At 42.0% G+C, this 19,387-nt stretch overlaps 1 protein-coding gene and 1 long non-coding RNA gene across 27 annotated transcripts in view; one reads left to right on the top strand and one right to left on the bottom strand.

Annotated features, from left to right (window-relative positions):
* NRXN3 (neurexin 3) overlaps positions 1-19,387 on the top strand; it is a 1,185,406-nt gene that overhangs the window by 1,027,643 nt on the left and 138,376 nt on the right. The window lies entirely within an intron of this gene.
* Positions 14,207-16,436, bottom strand: LOC309372887. Its single transcript, XR_014169720.1, has 2 exons — positions 16,361-16,436; positions 14,207-14,538 (listed from the first exon to the last, which is right to left on the bottom strand). It is a non-coding gene; the product is annotated as an uncharacterized lncRNA (long non-coding RNA).

The following is a 19,387-nucleotide window of genomic DNA, read 5'->3' as shown; positions in this document are numbered from 1 at the left end:
ATATTCTTGTAGGAAGTTGGGAAGAACATTTGCCATGTAAGTTGTAGACTGCTGCCTAAATGGTTTTGACAAACATACAATTGCTACTTGTGGCTTTTCTGAATCAATGAAAATGGGGTGTAACATATGACGTCTGGGAAGGAGGAGCTAAAATAAATTTAATATATATTGATCATTAACATTGGTACTGCTTGTTGTTGCTTTTCTTCCTTCTTGGGAAAGTTTCCTGTTACAGCATCACCACCAGAAATTGGTGCTTGGAATTTCAGTAGCACAAAATTTTAAAATGATTTTTTAAATTTTATTTTTTAACTGCCTTCCCTTTAATCACCCATAGGACTGAAAAGCAACACTATCTGATTCATGCAATTAACGGAGACATTTAGTGGTGGTTTCCTATTAAGTTGTCTAGGACTTCCAGATTGCTCCTTCCCCTTAAACTTGCTTTGCTTTGCTGCGCTACTCACTCCTGCTGCTGAAGAAATCTATTGGCTAGTACGGTAAATGCACTGCTGAACCAAGATGGTGCAGTGGGATAAGCAGGAAATACTGCTAGTTGGGCAAAGAAAGAAGATGCAGAGATTGCGAGTCTGTTTATTGTGGGTATACTGAGTTTCCTGTTTATTAATTTTGTTCTTCAATTAGTTTGTTGTTTGATTGAAATAGCACAGTTAATTGACTATTATTACTTTTAAAAAAATAAACTTTGATGATTTGGCACCCCTAAGGAAATTATTTTAGTAATCACATTTTAATTCAGGAACAATAAATAGAACCTCTCTTTCAAGTAATAACTGTATTTTCTCCCTCTGTAATGTGTTGTCATGCTTGCAGGCCAAAGTAACAGTGAATATAAAGGGATATTTATCTATGGTTTGTGCCATATTGGGAGCTTCCTTCTGAAATTGCAAGGGCAGACTACAATATGTTTCACAGAGATGAGATACACACTCACTGAAAATAAGAACAGAAAGCAGATAACTTTGCCTTAATAGTTTGTGCTAAGAATCCAGTGTCTTATTCCCAGACAATGCTAAACTCATAGAAATACCCCATTTTCCTCTCACCATTTGACTTAATCTATCATTGAGAGAGCCAGTGTGGTGTAGTGGTTAAGAGAGGTAGTCTCGTAATCTGGGGAACCAGGTTCGCGTCTCCGCTCCTCCACATGCAGCTGCTGGGGGACCTTGGGCCAGTCACACTTCTTTGAAGTCTCTCAGCCCCACTCACCTCACAGAGTGTTTGTTGTTGGGGAGGAAGGGAAAGGAGAATGTTAGCCGCTTTGAGACGCCTTAAAGGGAGTGAAAGGCGGGATATCAAATCCAAAACTCTTCTTCACTCTTCTTCTGACCTAAGAGTTCTCCTATTAGCCATGCTACAGCCTGTAGCAATTTCTCAGGTACGAATCAATTTCTGCTCCTATCCTTTTCTGTATTAATTTTCAAATTCTAAATAAATTTGAAATATCAGCATGAAAATTTGCATGTTGGATAAATTTTCTCATAAAATATACCTTTGTAAATGCATCGTAGCTCAAATAATCCTAAAGTACTGTGGGTAGCAGCGATGTTCACAGATTCAGAGGCTGCAGAGCCTTCAAAGGAGATGATTCTCCCTTAAGTTGACTGTCAAAGGGTATCTATTTGGCCGAGATCACACACACACACATTTCAATCAAATTTAAATAAATCTGCATATCACCTCAGTTGAAGGAAACCAATTATATAATCAAAAAGATACCACTGGTTATCAAAGGAAAATGTCAATGTTTCCTTTTCATTCCCTGTTAGCCTAAAAAGTATGGATATATGTCCTTTAGTCACAGTATACCAATTTAAAATTGCCCTCCACCAATTAAGTAACTGTAGCTTTATTTGGTTACTCTATTGATATGCAGCTTGCAGCCCAAACAGAAAAAGAGAGAGGAAAGTTCAGGATGCATCCTATAATTTGTTGTACTGTAGAAGCTGTTCATAAATTAGATGGTACCAAATTATGGCACTCAGGAGAAATTTGTAAATGTCACTGTGCTGCATTGTTTCACCTACCATACTAAAAATGTTTTGAAGAAGTAATTCTGTTGCTACTTCTGCTTTGGAAGGCAGGAGGCTGAGGATTGCAACCGTTCTCAGCTATAGGTTGACCTTCCAGCTCTCCAAGGGAAGATAGCCAACACAAAATGACAGTGAGTCCAATTTAAGCTAGATAAGTTGTTGGGCTACAAGCTCTTCATTCATATTCTAAAGAATCCAATGGATACCTCAGCAATCATTTTGTGCAAATTGGTTTTTGGGGGTTTTTTTTGCATTTTTTGCAAACTGAAATTTTATAATTTGTGGAAAGTGTGGTAGTTATGAAGTTCATTGTCAGCTAAACCACTGCATATGAGATTAGTCAACAAGGAATCCACCATGTGATGTTGAAAACCAGGGAACTAAAATAGATAGTAGATTTATGTTATTGCACATTTCCTCTTCTAAAGCAGGTTTCAAATAAATCCCGCTAATACTCCTATGAACTTCTAAAATAAACAAACAAATAAACCCTCCACAATTGTGGCTCATCTATCCAATTACAGACCAGAGCATCCAGCTCACTTCTTGGAGCTAAGAATTTTTTTATGCTGAAATTTGATGCCGCAAAGGACTTATTTACATTCCATTTCTTTGTACACAGGGATACACAACGCAACCTCATGTAATTTAAATGGCTTGGTAAGGGTGGGAACACCCGAAATATATGGATAATTAGAAGTTCAAACAAGCAGGGGTGCTAGTTACATAGGGCTATTTTAAACTGCGGTTACATAGTTGTGTATGGTGAATGTGGATAATCAAACAATTTGGATAATTTAAACTGGAACACAACAGTCTGCTGTTTCGGTTTCTGGGTTTTGTGAATATAGCCAGGTAATTAAAGAGCCTCTAGACATTTCAGTGAATGTTCATGAATAACCCCAAAGTAATTTATTTTCAGTACAGTTTGGCTAACTGCTAATTCTACAAAGATGCTTCAAACACAAAGCGATTACAAATGTTTCAAAAGTGACGGGTTAAGCAGAACATTAAAGAGAGTCACAAGCAGAATTAGAATTTACCGTGTAGAGACAATCTCTACAATGACCCTTAAAACAGCTGATGAGTCTTGGTAGAACCCAGTACCTGAATCTTCAATGCTGGTTTTATCCCTATTAAGCATTTTCAGTGTGATTAATGGCTTCACCCATACAATAGCCATTGCGAGAATGGATCTGTGTCACATGCATCCGCTGCCTTAAATGTCACACGGCTTAAATTACAAGCATCTATTTTATCCCAATGCCACTGAGTGAGTTTTCTGGTCTTGTGAAAATGCTTAAATGAGGAACCTCTGAGTGAGTAGAAGAGAATAATGGGGCTCAGCCACTTATTTCAAGACAGAAGAAGACGCAGAGATGGGGGGGGGTAACAACAGTGAAGGGACAGATAGTTTTAAATACTGTAATGGGAAGGCCTATTAGCTTCTGGAAGATATGCCTGTGGAGCATAACTTGCAACTGCAGAACAGTTGTCGGCTGTGTGTGTCCATTGTCCCAGAGGAACAATCACGGATGCTTTAGCTGAGATTCCTGCATTGCACAGGGTTGAACTAGATGACCCAACTCTAAGATTCTATGATTCTAATGATTATTTTTATATATGTGCTCCCGACAGACATTAGTAACAGTAATGGGGAAATGCATGGATCAAAAATAGCAACGCAATTGAAGCAGATGACTATATGCCTGTCTCTCACCTGTTCTCCTATTGCCCTATTGCCCGTGTGAGAATTCATGCAACACCCACGTGGTCAGAGAATAAAGTGGAATAACTTCCTAGTACTGTCTTCCTAGTACTGAATGCTTTCTCCAAGATTGCTTTGTGATTTGGAGAATGTTGTCTCATCTACGAACTACATTCCTGATGGGTGCTAATACAAGTCGCTGAAGCCTCTTTCTGGCATGCTTTTATTGCAGCAAAGACTGTCATGTTTTGGACATTTCACTATAAAAAATGACATTTAAAAAAAAAACAACCCACCCCTGAATCCTCAAGTAAGGAAAGAATCCAAGATGGTTAGAAGTGTTAAAAATAAATCTCTTGCCTTGACATGGACATAAGATAGGTACCTAGGTTTCAATTACTTCTGAGACAGGAGGCTCCCTCACCCCTTTCTGTCTTGCTCTGTTTGCTTACAAAATACATCTGGGGCTTTACCAGAAATGGAATGTACATTAAAATGAACTTCACATTCTGTATGTTTATTCATCCATTGGGTGCCTGAGCATCCTTCAGAGCAGTAGGAAGATTGTATAAAGAGGTGAGGGAGGGAGGAGTTGGACAGAGCTCTAGTGGAAACCAAACCACCTGTAATAATTAGTGTTGTGCTTCAGAGAAGCTGTTTGCCTTTTAAAGAAACACTTGTTTTCAAAGCTTGTATTTAGTTTTTTAAAAAGACACCCCAAAAAACCTAACTCTGTAGGGGGTCATCCTGCTTCATCTGACTCCATCACAACCAATAGCCATGCAAGCAAAGAAAGTGATGCTGTTATTAATTAGTTAATTGGCTCAGTATTCCACAATGTGGTAAGAAAGGGACCATGGCACAGTTGCAGATCAGCAGGCAGAAGGCTTTAGGTTCTATCACTGACATCTCCAGTTAACAAGATATTCCAGGTCATGGGGAAGTCCTCTGCAAAAGACTCGAGAACTGTTGCCAGTTGAAGAAGACAGTACTAGGCTATACTGAAAGTCATCAGACCTGATGTAAGGTCCTAAACCTGTATATGGACTAGGGAAGCCTGACTAATTGGAACCTTGTGAATTCCCATGGAAACACAGCAATCCTTCAGAACTTAATAACCCTTTGAATTTTTCACTTCTCTCAAAATGTTGTGGTGCAGCTCTGGGCTAAAAAATAAAATAAAATAAAATACACCTGAAAAGGTATGTTTTGCAAGAAAAACAAATGTAGAATTGTTGAGGAAAATCTGTTAAATTAACGCTTGAATGTGGCTTCCTATGTAGTTTTTAAAAACTACTAATTCTAATTGCTGGACCAAGACACACCAAACACTCCTCTGGAGCTGCACATTATGGGGATATTTTGCTATGGTATATAAAACATATTTAGTGCCATTTGTCTTCATTACTGATGTGACTGACAAACTCCCGATAAGCTTCCAAGGGACTCCAGTCACTGGATTATGGAATTCATGCCATGGTGAACATAGGAACACAGAAAACTGTCATACTGACTCAAAGCATTGCCCATTTAGTTCCGTATTTACTACACTTCCTCCAGATTTCTGGCAGGGATCACTCCCAGCCCTGACTGATGATGCCAGGGACTGAACCTGCCCCTTTGCATGTAATATATTTGCTCTCTCACTGAACTTCTGCCTGCAGGCAAGCAATATTATGTAAAACTGTGGCCTTCCAGATGTTGTTGAGTTACAGTCCCCATCATCCTTGATCATTAACCACGTTGACTGGAACTAAAAGGTTGGAGCCCAACATCTGGAGAGCCATAGCTTCCCCATCCTTGGCATAAAGGCATTTACGGAGCAAATATTTGAAAGGATTCATGTGAACAAACCAAACTGCATATTGTAGAGGAAAGCAGAAACCTTCCAGGGTCATTGCCAGTCTGGAGAAAGTTCCTTCCCAATGCCAATTATATTGATCACTCAAGGAAAGACTGCAGCATGAACTAAAGCATGCTTACTGGTATGGAAGTCCAGCATGGCTTATTCCCTAATAAGTTTGTTTAGGATTGGGTTCGCTCCATACCCCTCCACCCCCAAGATGTTGTCCAAGGGTGTGGCCTGAAAAGCAAATGATACATTCTTCTTCTCTGGTGATCACTCATAGCTGAGTAAGATTGTCTTCCATGAACATGGTCTTAACAGTGAGTCCGTAAGTGACTATGGAGGTCAATTCTGCATCCACATGTCCTTCCACAGTGGGAACATAGGTTTCCAGGCGGGAGTTGATCACGGTGTGGATTTGGCAAGCGTGCCTTCCTCTTAGTACGTTTCTCCCTCTCATCCTGAGTTCAAACATCTTCAAAGTCCATGACACCTTTGGAGAACTCACAGGCCAGTATTTCCCAGTTGCCAGTGTTTATACTACCTTTTTTTTTTTAGATTTGCCTTTAGAGAGTCTTTAAACCTCTTATTGACCACCAGCATTACACTTTCCATTTTTAAGTTCAGAATAGAGTACAGTAGCACCTTGGCTTATGTTACCCTCGGGTAACATAAACTTTGGGTTGTGAAAGCGGCAAACTTGGAAGTGCTTGACTGCATGCGCATGCACAGAAGTGGTCCCTCCGGTTGCGAAAACATCAGGATCCAACCAGAGCTCCAGAACGGATCCTGTCCGCAACCGGAGGTACCACTGTAGTTGCTTTGGAAGATGATAATCAGGCATCCGCACAATATGACCAGTCTAACAAAGTTGATGTTGAAGAATCATTGCTTTGACACTGGTGATCTTTGCTTCTTCCAGTTACAGGTAGGTAGCCGTGTTGGTCTGCCGTAGTCAAAACAAAACAAAAAAAAAATCCTTCCAGTAGCCCCTTAGAGACCAACTAAGACCATTGGATTCTTATCTCATTATACACGATAAAGCTATTTTTAGCCATCTCACCCCTTGCTTTTTCCTGTAAGACCAATTGCAGTCGTTAACAGTCGTCAACAGGTTTGCCACACCTATCAGCCAATCACCCATTCCCACCACCCTTCTGAGTAATACCCCTCCCCACCCTCTCACTATATATAAAGGTCTGGTGACTTCTGTTCCAGTGTATCTGAAGAAGTGTGCGTGCACACGAAAGATCATACCAACAACAAACTTACTTGGTCTCTAAGGTGCTACTGGAAGGAATTTTTTCATTAGTTTACCTGTCTTCCCAAGTGATGTAACAATGAGGTTGAAGTTCCGAGACAATGTCCCATCCAGGCACTGACCAGACATAGGCATGGTTGATTCCTAGATGGAACACTGCCCCATTTGTGGAATTTTATGAAAGACAGGTGGGATATAAATGCAAAAGTAAATAACATAAACATGCCCCTCTCCAGCTAGCAATTGTAGATCAGGTGCCCCGGAGCAAGCGAGAGCAAGCCTCAGCATTGTGAAGGAAGTGTCTGTTCTTTGCAGCTCAAAAAATGGGTTCAAATGCTGCAACAAACCAGGCAGCAAAGATTCATGGAGTTTGAACTGCACTGAATTCTAATTTCCTTGAAGATGTCTCCTTTTTTGTCCAGCTCTTGTTCACCTCACGCCTTCCTCTTTTATCTCTTTTTCCAAAAGAGTTGTATTTTATACAATGGTTAGTCCATTTCTTAGAGCATCTTCCCACTTGGGGGTGCCGTGGAGAAGTTGTTTCTTTTCTTCTTGACTTCCTTTTTTATTTTTTTAATTCTATTTAGTTTTTTTTATCAGCGAGCATTCTCCATTCTTCCCTCCTCTGTGATTTCCCAGACATGAGATAAATAGCCTTGTATCTTACAAGCTAAATACAATTACTGCTATCAAAACCAGAGCCTTTCTCTCCTTGTAAATGTCTCTTGGAAGCTGATAAGCTGTTCAAGGCAAACTACGGGCTTCTGCTTAATCCTGAGATTAAACATAACCACCCAGAAGACAGCAAAAGATAATATTTGTGGGGGAGGGGTTGAAGGGGAAAGTGAGATTCTCTCCTAAGATATGAGGAGAGGACATACAGAAGACTCAAGGTTATTTGTAAAGGAATTAGCCAAAACACAGAAGAGCATGAGATTATGATGGGGCTATTTCATCTGATAATGCCTAGGCTGTTGTAGATCCTAAAGATGAGATTTAGCAGAGAGACCTTTGGGACCAAATAAGAGAGCTGGGGAAGAGAGATGTGTATGTAAAGAACTGTGACTAGTCATTGGGGGTACTGATTTCACCAAACAGATCACAGTGGAGTTGCTAGGCAGAATGTAGACTGATCCATGGACTTCGCCATTCATCTTATTGCTTCAGATGTGACACTGACGAGGTTTGTGAAAACTGAAGAAGTGTCAGTTGTCAAGAATAAAGGATTTAAGTCCACCCTGCATCTATTATCAAAGACCTGTTTCTGGTGCAATATCACAAACATATACACCCTCTCGGCTTTTGAGCATGATTTTAGGGTTATGGTGCTGATGCATGTACCTTTGCCTTTATTAGCAGCTTGGTTGTTTATTTCAATGGGCTTTGTGTTTTTACGGTTGCTTTAGTATAAAGCTTGTTTGCCACTTTGAAAATCTTATTACATTTATTTGCTACATTTTAAAATAAATATGAGTCATCCTGCAATCTGAAAAGGGTGATGTGAATAATCATAATCATAAGAAACAAGGAAAGGATGGCTATTTTCCCTTGTGTGTGTGTGTTTTTAATCCATGGGGATTCTAATCTGCATTTGTCATGGGTGGCATGATAGAATGGTATTTATTAAGGAATATGAAATGCAAAATAGCTTGATTTTGAGCATGGCACACCAGATACTTCTGTTACTTTTCAATCCATCACTAGGGTTGTATGAGGGCTGCCCCATTTTAAGGAAGGTTTTGGGGAAATTCAAGAAACAGAATGCAACGTGTATGCATACAACTTTATATGCACTTACCTAGGGATACAATGAGTTCAGCAGGACATTTGTACTATAAATATCCCTTCTGGCACAGTGAACCAGTTGGCTTTACTTGTACCATCTCCTTCTACCACGATGTATACAAAATAATGAGGCATGTATCATCAGGCTAGATTTCTGTGTTACTTTAATCTTGAAAGGGAAAAACTGGGTTGCAATCATATAAATGGTTTACATGTCCCATATCATGAATTACATGGTCCAGTTGGGTGCATAGACTTTCAGCCCTACCCTCAGTACAGTATTGATGAAAGGAAAATGGGCAAACCAGTCTAGTCTTGACTAATGGCATCTGTTAAGAACTGATAACATTTTAGTCTATTCCAAGCATCGTTTTCAGGGAATTGGCTAGATTCTAGTCTCTTTAAACTCCCTCTGCTCTTTATGGCATCTGTGTTAGAGTCAATGAAGTGACCTTAACTTTGAATTTCTGTCAGTGTTGTGGGCAGTTTGAGAAGATCCCTAATGGTGCTTTTTCATAGCTGGTGTTTTCACTGATTAATTTTTCATCTTTTACTCTTTTGTGGGACTTAAATGAGCCCTCAAATGCTTCCCAGCCATGTGGATCGGAGACTGACAGCCTCTCTTCAGACACATTGACTGCATCTTATAAGAAGCCCAAAATAAATTAAAAGACGGAGTTAATAAAACAGCATTGGGGGAACGCCTGTTTTAGAAGATGGTGCTGTAGCATATGTTGAAAGATCTGCCAAGAGGAATGATTAAAGCATGACAAGTTGATGAAATCAAGAGCTGATTGTAGCTTGTCACTCCGGGGTTAGAATGTGTGCATCAAATTTATGAAAGCTAAATCGAAACACAAACATGATTGGGTAGCACATGTACATACAGTCACCTCTTCCCAGATACACTGACAAACTTCTGCAAATGTAGATTGTATGCACGTACACAGGACATATGTGCATGAGAACACCACCTTTGCAAATCTTAGTAGGTTTGGGTCTTGGCAGTGCCTGAATGGCTCACGCCACCTGAGAACCACAAATGTGGCACCTTGGGACCCATGACGTAAGAAATATAAATATAGAAACAACACCACCAAAGCCAGGGACTGTAGCTCATTGGTAAAACTTGTGCTGTGCAGGCAAAGGGCACTGTCATCTCCACTCAAGAAAAAGGGATCAGGGAGCAGGTACAGGAGCAGGTACAGCTTGCTACAACCAGAAAACACCTGTGCACACAGCAGGCCTTCCTTACCCCATGCCCTCATACCAGAATCCGGTCTGGGTTTTCCCCCAACCAACTGATGCATGTTCCATTCATGCAATGGTAGATTCAACCTAATCTAATTAAAACCAGAAATTAAAAAATACAGTACTCATCACTACTCCAGCACATGGGCTCTAAAATTAGCTACAGCAACTGCAAAAAGTGTACTGTGCAAAATCTGGAAACAGTTAGAAGCCGAACAATAAGAGTATTTCTGATGCTTTGGTTTCACTTCAGAAACAAGAGCAGCTCATCCAGAACAAAACAGAAAAACCAGGGAGATACTTGGATGAAGAGAATTTTGGAACCATCCCGCAATCCACTTATATGGCATTTGTCAATAATTCTATCTCACTCTAAAAATAAGTCCCATTTTATGTGTTCTTGATTGTTTGATTTTCCAGGCATAATTTGAATAAATAATTCTTTTTTTCTCTTTTGCTCCTTGCCATCAGGAGTTTAACAGTTGCATTTGTGTAGGTTCCCATAGTTGAGGAAAAGAGGGGTGGGGTGGGGGAGAGAGAGAGAATGAACAAGGAAGGGGAAAATCTGTTCATGTGGTGGGGAAACATGACTGATACACTGACCACATAGCATGTGATGCAGTTCTGTGCATTGTCAATGTGAACTATTCCCCCCCCCCACACTTCTTTTAAGGGGAAAGGATAACATGAATTGTCGACACACATGGCCATGTAACGTTACATTATAGGCATTGTGGGAACCGGTGATGTCATTCATCCTGTTTCCACAGATACATTTCTTCCTACTTTAGCAATGTGAGATTAATTATTACCGGTTCACCTGCAGATCGTCTTATGACGTTTTCATGCTGTTGACTGCAAACCTTATGTGATGATGGGGGGTGTTATGGCAGAGATGGAGAAGCAGCCTATGTGGATCATTGCGCAGTGGGAAAATTGTGCATGACAGTTCAGCTCAGAGAACCTCCGGGTACTAATATTGCTACATTTTTCTGTCAGGTTACTTCTGTTTCAGTTTTCTGGCCAAATGGAATAATAACAAATATTCTGAAGACACAAACACACATCCCTCCACGGATGTGCGTGTGTGTGCGCGCGTGCACACACACACACACACAAACAATAAACAGCTGGCCAGAGGGCTTGGCAGCTTGAGCAATAACTTTGTGCTTTCCAGACCCACTGCCTGCAGAAAGAACAGTGCCAGCTGCAATCCCAGCCCAGCCCAGATGACATGCAGTGGTGACAGAAGGAGCTTAGACACACATGTCAGCATTTCCTTTGCTCAAAGAAAGGCTTCAGAAAACACAAAGCCATTCGGATGGAACAATATGCTTTTGTTTAAAAGGAAGAGGGTCACTTGTTGGAGAGCGCTCTGTCCTAGGTTCATGATCTCGCTGCAGGATTTGGGAAACAACTGAGCTCTGAATTCAGTAGTCAAGAACTGAGGGTAGTGGGCCAACTGTTCAAAATTATGGGAGAAGTCTTCTTGAGTGTGCATACTTTGCCCACAATAATCTAAGCATGTAGGAGGTGAAGGGGCAGCACATCCTGTTTCTCCGCCTGACACGGAACAAGAATGTGCCACGCCACAACACCAAAGCCTCCCTTACCTGTGGCGATGACCATGGAGGTTTCTGGTGAGATCTTGTCTTGATGAAAACTGGCACCGTTTCTCCTGTGATGGCAGAGCGCCCATGGGGGTGTCAGATCTTTGGCTTTCACCGCCCAAGTTGGCTGCTTCACCTTGCCTAATGGCTGAGCTGGCCCTGAGGAGGGGCAGGGCTGTGTGTGCTGGCCCAGGCCTCACACTGACCTTGCTATGTTGACCAGTAAGATCTGAAAGGGGTTTGTAAGTAGATTTTCCTGTATGTACTACACTGGGAGAGCCAGTGTGGTGTAGTGGTTAAGAGCAGTGGACTCATAATCTGGTGAACTGGATTTGATTCCCTGCTCCTCCACATGCAGCTGCTGGGTGACCTTGGGCCAGTCACACTTCTCTGAAGTCTCTCAACCTCACTTACCTCACAGAGTGTTTGTTGTGGGGGAGGAAGGGAAAGGAGATTGTTAGCTGCTTTGAGACTCCTTAGGGTAGTGATGAGGGACGCAGGTGGCGCTGTGGGTTAAAGCCTCAGCGCCTAGGACTTGCCGATCAAAAGGTCGGCGGTTCGAATCCCTGCGGCGGGGTGCGCTCCCGCTGCTCGGTCCCAGCGCCTGCCAACCTAGCAGTTCGAAAGCACCTCCGGGTGCAAGTAGATAAATAGGGACCGCTTACCAGCGGGAAGGTAAACGGCGTTTCCGTGTGCGGCTCTGGCTCCCCAGAGCAGCGATGTCACGCTGGCCACGTGACCCGGAAGTGTCTCCGGACAGCGCTGGCCCCTGGCCTCTTAAGTGAGATGGGCGCACAACCCCAGAGTCTGTCAAGACTGGCCCGTACGGGCAGGGGTACCTTTACCTTTACCTTTACCTTTAGGGTAGTGATAAAATGGGATATCAAATCCAAACTCTTATTTATTATTATTTATTAAATTTGTATAGCGCCCTTCATCCGAAGGTCAGAAGGTGGTTCACAGCATAAAAATAAAAAATGAGAACACAAAATACATGGTAAAACCTGTAACACTCCCTCCCACAAACACATTTAAAAGGCCATTGAAGGTTAAATCATCCAAAGGCCTGGTTATAGAGAAACATTTTCGCCTGGTGCCTAAAGATATGTAATGAGGGTACCAAGTGAACATCCCTGGGGAGAGCATTCCACAAATGGGGAGCCACCTCAGAAAAGGCCCATTCTCGTCTTGCTGCTCTCCAGGCCTCTTGTGGCAGTGGCACACGAAGAAGGGCCTCCATGATTGCAGGCTCCGGGTCAGTTCATAAGGGGAGAGGCAGCCCTTTCAAGCTCCTCCAAAATCAGGAATCCTACGCACTATGAGTTTTTTCATGCCTAAAGAGAGCTGTTATCTCCCATATGTTTTATGCAACTTTTGGCACCTTCCAATGAACAACACCATTTTTTGCAGACAGCCCCTGTTTACTCCATTGTAGCCAAAATGGAATTATAATTCTAACAATAAAAATACCACCCTACTCTACTCTGTCCATATCTCATTTCATAGCTATGGTGCCAGTCAGAGACCCCAGCCTATAGTGGACACTAACAAATGAGGACCTGATTTACATATCCTGTTTTTTAAAGCAATGATTCAGTAATGTCTCCATGATTATTATTTTTTTTAAAAAAATATTCATTTACAAAGGCAGATGGGTTGTTTTAACTTCCTCTTCTCCACCTGTCCCTGGCAATAAACTGGCTTAATTTTAATAAGCAACAAACAAAACACCTTTGATTAAATTGTAATTAAACAGCACTTCTTTTACAGTTCCTGATCTGATTGGCTGCTTTCCCTCTATGTCAATTCCAGGTTGTTGTTTTAAGTTTCAATGGTTTAGCTGGATTTGAGTTGTCCAAAAGAAAACAGGTATATTATACAAATACTCTTTCAATTAATCCCTTTCCTGCTTCATAGGCACTATGAAACTTCGGTTGATGTTGGTACCCGGCTTGTTCAGACTAGATCAGGATAGGGCCAGCAGAACAAGCAGAAGACCCACTAGACATGGGCCTTGCCACTAAGCCAGAGACTCCTGATCTGGGTTCTCCTGAGGAACTGTCACATTCACCATGAAGGCCCTATGTCTCCCAGTGCCCATTCCTGAACACACACAATGTACCCACAATGCATCTGGCTACAGGCCAAATGAATCTTTCTGTACAGGCCAGATGAATCTTTCTGACTTCTCCAGAAAGGAGAAGGAACCATTGAGAGGTAGATAGGGCAACTTCTTCTTATTGGAAGAAGTTGTCAGTTTAGAGCTGTCCAAGGTCCTACTGTACCAGCACATTGCCTACTTACCTTGTTGATGGCCTGATTATGGCTGCCATCCTTTTTGACACCTGGGTCTAAGCTGCAGGAACACCCTTTTGACCTGTGAGCTGCCACTCAAGCTCAGTGCACTCACATATTCTGGAGTGTGGAATGTGAGGATTAAGTGAAAGGTAGTGTGAGGTAGTGGGTAGTGTTTTTGGACACAGAACCGGGAGACTGGGATTCAAGTAGTTACTCAGCCATGAAGCCTACTGTTGGCTTTAGTCTGGTCACCAGCTTGTGGTTCACAGCCAGCAAAATTTCTTAAGCGTCCTTATAAAGTTACCAGTATAGATGTTTTACACTACAGAATCTGGAATGTTGTACATTTTGTGCCAGGGAACTTAAAGGAAAGATTCAGCAGAAAAGTGGAAGTTAAGAAGTAGGATGGTTTTTGTAATCATAAAGGTTTCTTGAGGCCAGGAGAAACTTAGGGACAAGTTCACCTGGGTGATCACAGGACTAACTTTAGTTGACTTTCTTTTCTCACTCCACTGCAGTCTTGCCTGCTAATTCTGTCTCTTGTTCCTGGTGCTTTTTAGTGCCCATGTTATCTTTTGTTCCAAAGTCTGTGGGTTGAGGTAGCCTCGGTGTGAAGTTCAGCTCTTGACAATAAAAGCATCACAATGAGAGGAATGAAAGACGAAGGCGAGGCTTAAAGGAAATGGCAGGATCAGAAGGAAAGAGGAGGTCAAGGTCATCGTGGACTAGAGGAAATGAGAGGACAGAAAAGAAAAGCTGAACCAGAATAGCAAGTTCTCTAACTTTTTCAAACAAGGAATGCAGTGAGAAGAAGGACAAATACTTGGGAACTGAAGCAAACTTGAATAATGAAAATAGTTTTCTCTTCTGTTCAAGTCCCTTAATGATGCTTTTTCAGTGGGGAAACTGAAGCACAAGTAGGTTACCTTGATAGGTCTGTGCAAAAGTTGGGAAAGAAATGAGATGGCCAGGCAATTTCTTGCAAGGCTAGCTGTACTTAGTTGATGCCTCTCTGTGTTTGTGGGCTTTTCCTTTAATTTTCAAATGGACTACTCTATGGACAGACTAAAAACAGCTTTAACATAAATTATTCTTTGCAGGGAATAACAAACCTAACAACATTATCAAGGAAAACCTGATACACTGATGATGATTTCAATTTATATACCACACTTTATCCAAAGAAATCTGACATATTTGATTCAGATCGTAAGCTCATGCTAGTTAGTATAGAAGTTTATTACGACATCCCTGTTTCTACTAGTGAACCACTGAGGAGTGGAAGCAGCAGCACCCATCTTCAGATGTATGCTCACAGTGGACTTACATTATCACCATCCCTTAAAGTTTTGCAGTAATCGTGTTCAAGATTTGACTAGCTTGGGGATAAGTGCTGAAGGAGTTTGGCTTGGCTGGGCAAGACAGCAGTTTTTATGGTCTGCTCTTACACAGCCCCTTCATCTCTCTCATTTGTAATTTCCTGAAAGTGCATTCTTTTTCAGGGGATTACCTGCCCCTCCTTTTGGGGAGGCACATTCATGTGACTTTCATGAAGTCCAGTATTGTGTAGTGGTTAGAGTGGTCAGACCAGGACCTGGGAGACCAGGGTTTGAATCTCCATGGTCATGAAGCTCACTGCGTGACCTTGGGCCAGTCACTCACTGTCATGGTATTGCCGGAGAATGAAGGGGAGGAACAGAGACAGGCAGAGGAAGGGGGCAGGAAGTGGCGCTGGAGGAAAGAAAGGAAATCCAGAAGCAGGGACAGCTCACAGATGTTGGACCAGAGCCCCAACACCGCACAGGAAGTTCTGGCACAGACAGTGAAACAATGCCTATTCCATCTGCCAAGGAAAGGAGAGTGTTAAAGAGGAGGGGACAGAGACATCACATGAAAATTCCACGCCTTTTCTGTTGGAGAAGGGACGGGCATAAGGCACTCCCAGAATCTGAGCCGGAGGATTTGGATGCATGATTGCAATGTGCTGCTTGTACATATGTAAAATAAAGACTGTATATATGTATCTCTGAGTGAGCAGAGGCATTTCTTGCGGAGAGCGTTCACAAGCCATCACACTCACTCTCAGTCTAACCTACCTCACAGAACCATGTACACCACCTTGAACTCCATGAAGGAAAAGATGGGATATAGATGCAATAAAATAAGTAAATAAGGAAGTTTTGGCCACATTTCCTGCTTCTGGTATTCTGAGAAGTTACTGGAAACTTCAATAAATTTTGCCTGACTCTTGTCTTTGGAGGCTTTCTGCTTTCACCCCTCCCCCCACCCAATGGCTGGGGTGGGGTTAGGGGACGGCTAAAAATATTGGTTCAGCACTATGCTGTTCCTAACTGCCTCAGCATCCCATTATGCCCACTCGGTAACTAGCCAGCCATGATATGGGGGAATGGTAGTAGGTTAGTGGTTGGGCATCTTCCCAAGTTGCTATGCTGACGTGGATCTCCTGAGGTGCATGGCAGGGAGAGGGGGAGATCATTGTTCAGCTATCAAGGCTTTTAGGCATTGATTGATCCATGGTCAAATCACCTTTTAAAAGGCAGATGGCCGCCACCTGGCACAGGGCTTGCAAATCTGTTGTCCAAAGAGCCTAGCAACAAGCTGGTTCTGCAAGGAACATCATTATGACATCGGATGATTGATAGGTGGGCTGTCCTGCTCACCTGTCAGAGTTGGCCTGTGGAGGTGGCAGAAGATTAGCATCTGGCCTGTCAGGCCAAACAAATCCCCTGTCTCAAGTTACACAAAACTGATAGCGCCCCAGTTGTAGAATACTCCCCCTACAGTAGATAGGTTCGCTTGGTACCTATTTTCTTCCCATTTTTCCTCAGCTTTTCCAATGTCGTTTTAATCCTTCTGACTGTTTTATGTTGCTTTTATAATCTTTTAGCATTTATTTATTTTTTGTATTTACATTTTAATGTATTGAGTTTTTTTCTAAGCCACTTCAGGGAATATGATTGAAGGGTGGTATTAAAAATACCTAAGAGTATCTTTTAGAAATAAATATTAGTCACAATTTCTCCTTGAAAAACATGTCTTTTACGTCACCGTGAAGCATTACTTTTGTTTTCTTGGATGCCAAATTGCACTGCCTGCCTTGATAATTTAGAACAGATGTGTGTGTGTGTTTTGTGCAGCATTCTTATTAGCAACTTCAAGAAGAAGAGAGCACATCAGATTGTATTCATATTCCCACCTGGAAGCAAATGCCCAGTGCAATTTACTGGAACCTTTGAGCCGTTCTGCTCCACTTTTAACAGCGATAAAAGTGTTCGGACCAAGATGCAACGTCTGTCAGTGTCTGAATTGTTCTTTTATTTCTGCGGTCTGAGAACCCATTTTGGCTTAGAAACTGGCTGCATGGACTAAAGTCTGGATTGAGATCGTCTGAGTTTTTGTTTAAAGGGGCAGGGAGGGAAGAAAGAAAGCACGCCGTTTAGCTGTGCAGGAGAAGAATCTTTGTGAAATGCTGAATGAGAAAAAAATAATACGAGTGGTAAGAGTTGGGAAATGCTAACAGAGTGAGACCAGCTGAAGTGGGTTAGGATGGGGCAGAGTATCCCTCCATCAGCAGAGAGGAGTTCTGTCTTTGATGTTCACACCAAAGAAACCTGGGTGCTGAAAGTTGTTAGGAGACACACACACACCCCTCACAGGGACAATTTCCAGCACCCTTAACAGACTTCAATTTCCAGGATTATTTGAGGGAAGCCATGACTGTTAACATAGGGTACAATTGCTTTAAACCTATGGTATGGATGTGGCCTTAGAGCCTGGCCCAGTGGTGGAGCTTCATGCTCCGGCACCATGGGGTGGAGAGCAGGCCGGGACAGGGCTGGCACATGTCCCGGGGTGTGGCGCACCACCTGTAGGGGTGTGGTGCATGTCCGGGGGGGGGGGGTGTGGTGCACCACCCACAGGGGTGAGGCGTGCATCCTGGGGGCGGGGCATTCTGCCTGCAGGGGCATGGTGTCCAGTGTGGGCGGGCAGCTGCAATGGCACCCCACCGAGATTGTGCCGCCAGATCCCTCTGACCTCCTCTTCCTCTGCCAGTGGCCTGGCCAGCATAGATTTCACAGGTGAAATGAACAGGCCTTTCTCTGTCCTCTTGCCTTCTCACACTGTTTTTATCCATGTTAGCAAAGGGGATGTGCATACCTTTGCTGGGTCTATCTTCTATTTAGCTTCTTGCTGGAATTTTAGAAAATATATTTGCTTTGTGACTCAAACAAAAGATCTTCATCCTTTAATGTTTGGTGTCAGAAGCATCATGAATGAACTAGTTCACACACTTTCCTGACCAATATGCACATATAATTGCTTGAGCAATCAGTGCAGTATTAGAAGGGATGATTCCTGTGAGCTCATGACTCCTCCTGCACATGGGAAAGGTGATTGCTATTCTGGTTTTCAGAAGAGGGACTCTATCGTCTCAAAGTTTACTTTCTTTGACATTACTCCTCTTGTAAGTCTTCTTAGCAGTTATATACTTAACATTGACTAGGAAAGACACCATATGTACCTGTTCAGAGTCATGCTAATTATATGTGTAATGATATACTCTTCATTCAGATGGATTGGGATATGCAGTTCTATTTTTCTAGAAAAATAGTTGCCGGAACTCACCATGAACACCAGCCACCCTTGTTCTCTTAGAACGGCAATGATGCCCACCTGAGAGGTGCTGGAACTGAGTTTCTGTGAGTTCCCCCTGAAAAAAGCACTAGATCTTGGGTATGAGAACACTGGATGTCTGCATTTTGTGCTTCCAATGTGACATCTGGAGAGGAAATTTGTTGGTTACTCTTCTGTTGATATTCATGGGGTATACAAACATTTTATGACCATACATAGGACAGACACACAACTTCCTCCTTCAGTTGTCACACCAGAAGCATAACAAGCAGGGGTATGTGAATCACTTGTGTATCCATTCCGCATAACTATTATTATTAATTATTATTATTATTATTATTATTATTATTATTATTATTATTATTATTATCATCATCATCATAACTAATGAATCCTTTCTCCGTGATAATGCTATAATCTGTGGAAGCCTCTCTCCAGCCCTTCACCATATGTAGTTTAAACTTACTGAATTATACTTATCCAATATAAGACAAGATTAATACTTGCAGGAAAGCCTGTGAATTCAGTTTGGTGGTGATAGCAACATTCCTAGATTGATTACTTCTTTCTTCCAAATATAGATCAGGCAAAAGATGGTAGGATGTTTTTAATGGTTATTATTTCCCCATAATGTGTTTTGCATTGAGATACAAATGATGAATAGATTTCTGGGGGTTGATTATAAGAGGCAAGGAAGTATGTACAAAGGGGAAAGGTTTTTAAAATCGCTTTGGCCACAAGTAGCAAAAATAAATCAGTAGATTATTATTAATGTTTTATGAACGATGAGTCCGGTCTCTGCAGTCTTTCCACTTACATGAGAAGATTCCATTGGTACTTTATTGTATAGACACTTTCCATTAATGTCTCTTCTCTCTGTCAAGAATCAGATTTTGACTCCAAAAATATAAATGAGGT

The sequence above is a fragment of the Podarcis melisellensis genome (assembly GCF_964234715.1).
Source record: "Podarcis melisellensis genome assembly, chromosome: 1".
NCBI lineage: Eukaryota > Metazoa > Chordata > Lepidosauria > Squamata > Lacertidae > Podarcis > Podarcis melisellensis.
The sequence above is the reverse complement of the archived record's forward strand: the minus strand, read 5'-3'. Positions and strand labels throughout refer to the sequence as shown.